The sequence below is a fragment of the Leptonychotes weddellii genome, chromosome 16 (genome assembly GCF_054177405.1).
Source record: "Leptonychotes weddellii isolate Sample4059 chromosome 16, ASM5417740v2, whole genome shotgun sequence".
Lineage (NCBI taxonomy): Eukaryota > Metazoa > Chordata > Mammalia > Carnivora > Phocidae > Leptonychotes > Leptonychotes weddellii.
In genome coordinates this window covers 8,746,724-8,752,723 of record NC_138384.1, presented here as the reverse complement: position 1 = coordinate 8,752,723, position 6,000 = coordinate 8,746,724, and the positions used below count along the sequence as shown (strand labels likewise).

The 6,000-nt window shown below is 46.3% G+C and overlaps 1 protein-coding gene and 1 long non-coding RNA gene across 6 annotated transcripts in view; both read left to right on the top strand.

The window, feature by feature from the left end:
• The window catches only part of WWOX (WW domain containing oxidoreductase), a 918,520-nt gene that overhangs the window by 178,791 nt on the left and 733,729 nt on the right, over nucleotides 1–6,000 (top strand). The gene's annotated exons all lie outside the window — the stretch shown is intronic.
• On the top strand, nucleotides 4,381–5,643 carry LOC145717719 (uncharacterized). The gene is made up of 2 exons (XR_014141116.1): nucleotides 4,381–5,171; nucleotides 5,364–5,643. It is a non-coding gene; the product is annotated as an uncharacterized LOC145717719 (long non-coding RNA).

Genomic DNA, 6,000 nt, shown 5'->3' with positions numbered 1-6,000 from the left:
GCCCAACTGTGCCATACGGATCACGGTTTATGGCAACCCCGAGCTGAGAGCCCGCGCCTGGGCTCCGCCTCTGCAGCCGGCTTCCCTGCTCCGTTACCTGGGAGCTCTGCCACACTCAGGCACCCCCGGTCTTTCTGTGACCCCGAGGGTCCTGAGGCCACACTGTCCCACGAGGGTTCCACCCCTCGCTTAGCCACCGGAGTGACGTCCCTCAGCGGAGGAGACTTTTAAAAGTTCCGATTTTGTGCTCCGCGCCTCTATCACTTGCCAGAAGCGGCTGACAGAGGCCCCTCCCCCGCCGTCTATCCTCCTGACTATCGCCTGGGATTCACTTCTCTGCATGTCCTACCTTCCAGAAAGTGGTCTCTTTTCTGTTCAGAGAGTTCCTGCTATTCTTTTCTTCAATCTCCTGTTGAGTTCATAGGTGGTCAGAATGGTTTGATCCCCATCCAGCTGAATTCCTGAGAGGAGACGAAATCCAGGTCTCCTACTCCTCCGCCATCTTTCGGCTTCCTCTGGAATCTTCTGTTAATGGCAAGGAGATAGTCAGTGGGCACATGAGACCAGTATTATCAGAAGACCCAATGGCTTCGGCTTTTTCTTCCTTCTTCTTTGAGCTTGGTTTAAGCTAATAGGGCCCTGAGTTTGAACACACCAGGCAGTGAAAAGAAGAGGGGGCTGTCTGCTCTCAAAGCGGGTCATGCCCAGTACTTGGCTGTGAGCCTGCAGACCTTCCTTCTCTTGCATAGAATGAAAGAAGAAGGGAGAATGGGTTCTCTACTCTTCCACTTGGGAATCAGGAAGACATGTTTCTGTTCCAAGTATCGTTTGATAAATAAGGTTGCACTTTCCTCATCACTTCTGTTTATATGATTTTTTTTTTCTTCTGCCCCACATATTTTATTGATTATTGAGGTTACTGGGCCCAGGGCTGGATAAGCATCCAGTGTGTGCAGTCCTAAGGACCAGAGGCCTGCCCAAAGTTGTGATGCAGTGCGGTCTGAATACTCAGGAAGTGTTGAGGCATGATTTGTTGCTGGCTGTCTGGCTTGGGATGGCAGGGGGGGTTTTGAGGCTACATCCAATAATTTAAATAATCATAGATACCCCTTTATGGAGAAGCGGCTGGATGTTAGGCAATCACTAGGCACTCTCTGATGCATTTTGCTCCTTCATTGTTCCCTTCACTCTGTGCGGCTTTGTCCTCTGTATTACAGACAAGAGAACTCACAGGTTAGCTAGTTTAGGGGACTTGCCCAAGGCTATAATAAGCTGGAACGTGGCAGGGCTGGGATTGAGCTTTTGTCTGCCTGACTCCTGAACCCAGGCCCTTCCCACCCAGGTCCTGCAGCCTCCCACAATCCAGGGAACGGGGCTTTTCTGTTTGCATTGAGCTGGGCTGGCTCTGTGTCTCCCTGGTCCTAGACACCGCCTACCTCGCTGTCGAGATTTGAAAGTGAACAGTCAGACAATAACAGATGTTGACGGGGGTGTGGAGAAAGTAAGGAACCCCCATACGCTGTCGATGGGAATATAAAATGGTATAGCCGCTTTGGAAGTCAGTCCAGCAGCTCCTTAAATGATTAGAGGAGAGTCACCATCTGACCCAGCAATCACACTCCTGGATCTATAGCCAAGAAAAATGAAAACGTACATGAAAACTTGTACACACGTACGTTTGCAAGTGCATTATTTACCACAGTCAAAAGGTGGAAACAACCTCCAAATCCATCAATGAACAAATGGTTAGATAAATTTCGGTCTATCCATACAATGGAATATTATAGAGTCATAAGAGGAAATGAAGCACTGATCATGCAACATCACAGAGGAACTTTGAAAACCTCCTGCTAAATGAGCGAAGTCAAGGAAGACCACAGATTCTATGATTCCATTTATGTGAAGTTTGTATAGAACAGGGAAATCTGTGGGGACAGGAAGGGCATCGTGTTTCCTAAGCCTGGGCAGGGGTGGGGAATAGAAGGATAACAGCTAAAGGTCATGAAAATATGTTAAAATTGACTGTGTTCATGGACGCACAACTCTGAATGAGCTAAAAACCATTGGATTATCCACTTTAAATGGGTGAATTGAATGGCATGTGAAGTATATCTCAATAAAGCTGTTAAGAATGTGACAATGGTGACTGGTCTTTGCTATGAGAAAACCCGCAGGGCAAGACCTGCTCCTGGGCCCAGAAGCCGTTCTTCAGATTTCTTGGCCAAGCTTGCTTGGCGAGTGCTTTGCTGGTCCCGTGTCTGCGGTGGCCACGAAGACCAGAGGAACCGTTCAGGGTAACCAGCCTGTCTGAAGCCAAGCGTTCCCACTGCATTTGTGCACCGGCTCTCATCAGGAGAAATGAAAAATCACATGTCTCATTTTAAATATGTTGCCTCTGATCACAGGTGTTGTTAAAACAGCTCTTTTACAACTTTATAAATATTCTGGGATTTATTTTGAAGCAATGTTTCATTATTCCTGTACTATGATTAAATATTGAGAATATTGCTTTTCCAATTGTTCTATTGCAGTATTTAATGAGTGCAATTAAATGGAAAAATTGCCTTTTTAACTGATGATAGTCCATTAGTGTCTCTGTCTCTTCAGAAAAGAAAAGAAGTGAATTATTAGAATGACAAATGAGGCAAAGTTACCACGGTGATGGAGAGGTGCGGTTTCCCTCCACATAATCTTCAATTAGTGATCCCTGTAAGAGGATGTTTTTCAAAAGGGTAATAGGGAAGTAATGAGATCAGAAGGAGGTCAACCTGGCCTTCTCCGTTTGGCAGCTTGATTAATTTATTTCTCCTTCTTGGAGATTGCTGCAAGGGGCTTTTGTCACCCTGTGTTTTTCATGGGACTGTAACCTGAGTGACTGTTGATATATTAGCCTTTCAGGCAAAGAAGGAAGTCCGTTGCCCTGGAATAGAAGGTTTTGGAGTTAGAAGTTTGTGTGATTTTGTGCCTTAACTCGAACACTCATCAGTAGCTCTGGATGATGAGGAGGATAAGAAAAAAATAATCAAATTGAGTACGCTGCACTGCTTGCTTCCCCTGGGCCCTGTGGCCCTGTGGCTGGAGCTTGGCATGCACGATGTCATCTCGTTCTCTGAGCCCCCATGAGGTGCTGGGGCCCTTTTTACAGGTGAGGACATGAGGGCGCAGAGAGATGCCCAGAGCAACACAGTTAGGAAGTGGAGAGGTGGAGTTCCAGTCCCCACCTGCCTTTGAATTTCAGGCCCCTCCAGAAATCCGCGGCCCTACTCATACCGTAGTGGGATACTGCACCGTTCTTTCAGAGTGATGAGGGGCACAGTTGCCGAGACCGCACAGCTCCGCCACCATGAGGAAGCCTGAACGAACAGGAGCAAAATGCAGCCTGTGGTGTCATCTAGGTTTTATAAAGTGAAGTGCACATCTGCTCAGTTGTGCAAACTTATTTATTTCACTTTTTTAAAGATTTTATCTATTTGAGAGAGAGAGAGAGAGAGCGGGTGCACAGGAGCATGAACAGGAGCACAGGTTGGGGGAGGGACAGAAGCAGAGGGGGAAGCAGACACCCCGCTGAGCGGGGAGCCCGATGCTGGGCTCCCTCCGAGGACACTGGGACCATGAGATGAGCCGAAGGCAGACGCTTGACCGACTGAGCCACCCAGGCACCCCAGTTATGGAGACTTAAATTGCAAGGTCTTGCACAGGATGCCAATGTAGCATACTCCGTTTCCTTGTTCTGCTCTGCCACCCCATCACAGCTTTCTGCGAAATGCCATGTTGTAGTCATCTGCTCAGAGACATAGGCAGTTGAACGTTCTTATCACATAGGGGAAGCTTGGCTTAGTGAAGGAATATGAATATTAAAATGCCAGCCTCACTGCCGCTTGCTGTGTATCTTTGGACAAGTTCCTTAACCCCTCTGACCTCATTTGTTTTATTTTCCTCGTAACCTGGAAATCTCTGGCAAGGTGGTTGTATTACTGAAAAAGAACATAATGCCCAGTGTCTGGCACACAGCACACATTTCATGTATGATTTATGTTTTGTTTTATCATTAATACCAACAGATTTTTGTATTCTTGCTTGCTACTGACATGGGCTTAACTATTTCATTTAGACATTTAAAGGTACAGTTTACTTAAAATGCAGATATAACTTTCATTGCCAAAGCATATTTATTTTTTAAAATGTCTTTCTCCAATAAAGACAATTTCTGAAGCTTTTTAGGTTATAGTCTACTTGAATATTGAGTGTAACTTTCCCACTATGGAGATGACAGATCCATCTAAAAATCCTACTTTTCCAACCAAATTTCTCTTGCTGCTTTTTCTTATGGCCCCTGGGGGCTCCTTATGATCAACACCATCAATAAATAGTCATCCTTGGCATCCTGGATCCTTGGCACAGTTCTGGGCACTGCCCCCTCCTCTCAGAGTGTCCACTTGGGGCTCAAATCCTGACCTCTTAACACTGCAGCCCCTCGGTGAAACCCATGTTGAAGAATGTCTGAAAGCCCATCCAAACCTGGAGTTCATTTAAGCAGTAGCAATGGGACTAAATTATAGTCCAGGTCTGTCTTATGAAAGATGATAAATGAGTATGTCACATCGGGAAAGAAATCACTCTGTCATCATATGACAGGCTGGCCTGATTTGTTTGTGCTGGTGTCCCTAAAAGTCCAGGTGGGGGTGCGAAGTATGTAGGCTTTCAAGCCCTGCTCACTTCCCATCTTGTTCTGCCCCTTTCCAGTGATGGGTCTGGGCATCTTCCTTGGGCTCTCTGATCACTGGCTACTGAGGGTCGATGGAGAGGACACGATCCACAGGGCAGGACAAGAGGCTTCAGCGAGAATGAAGCTCAAGCACACTTGCAGAGCGTGGAGCACTCAGCAAGCACGAATCATCTCTTTCCATCACTCACAGTATAGCTGCGCCCTCTCCCGAAACTCCCAGTGGGAGCCCTGTCTTTGCGCATGACATGGAGCTGCCACGGACTTGTGTTTTCTTTACTTAAAGAGTGATCTCTGGTCTGTCCAGTGTGGATGCTTTTTTCTGCAAGCAAATAGCTAATGTCCTTTTCAGATCCTCAACTCTGCCTACATTATTTAATCTAAAGTGATTCTTTGCAAAGTTTGTTGGGCTTCAGCAAAGCTCTTAGCAGCTTTAAAAGAGCAAGAGGTTAGGGGACGCCTGGGTGGCTCAGTCGGTTAAGCGTCTGCCTTCGGCTCAGGTCATGATCCCAGGGTCCTGGGATCGAGTCCCGCATCGAGCTCCCTGCTCCGTGGGGAGCCTGCTTCTCCCTCTGCCTCTGTCTCTCTCTCTGTCTCTCATGAATAAAAAAAAAAAAAAAAAAATCTAAAAGAGCAAGAGGTTAGGAGTCAATCAATCTGGATGAGTCCTGATTTCGGTCGGTCCTCACTCCCTTATCTGAGATTCAAAAATCCAAAACCTTTAAAAACAAGCGAACAAAAAAAAAGTTCCTTAAGTTGGTGGCAGACTCAAGTGGCAGCAAAACTTGAGTGGCTACCTGTTTATAATCTTCATTTGTCCCAGATATCTGTCTTACGTGACTGTTGATACATTTGATGCAGAAATATTAGTGTATTTGGTATACTGGGGTGTTTCATGGTACATGGTCAATGAGCTCTTTTAGACTTCTTAAAAGGGAAATTCACAATTCTTCACCACATGGGTTTGGGATGAAGAAATACAGATCTCTATTTGTGTGGCCTAGGGCAAGTTGTTTAATTTTCTCTTTCCTACAAATTGGTGGCAAATGAGATGATGGTGGTGATAACAGAAACAACCCTGTCTGAGCATTTAAAGGGTTAGGCCTTCCCTCAAACAACAGGTATTTACTGGAGGCCTGCGGTGCTCAGTGCAAAAGAGAAGCTACAGAAAAAAGGTGAGGTGAGGAAGTGAGGGGAATTAAGCGTGAGGGCACTGGAGCCTCCTAGTAAGAGCAAGAATCAGTAGTGGTAGCTCAGGTTGACCGGACCACTGCCAG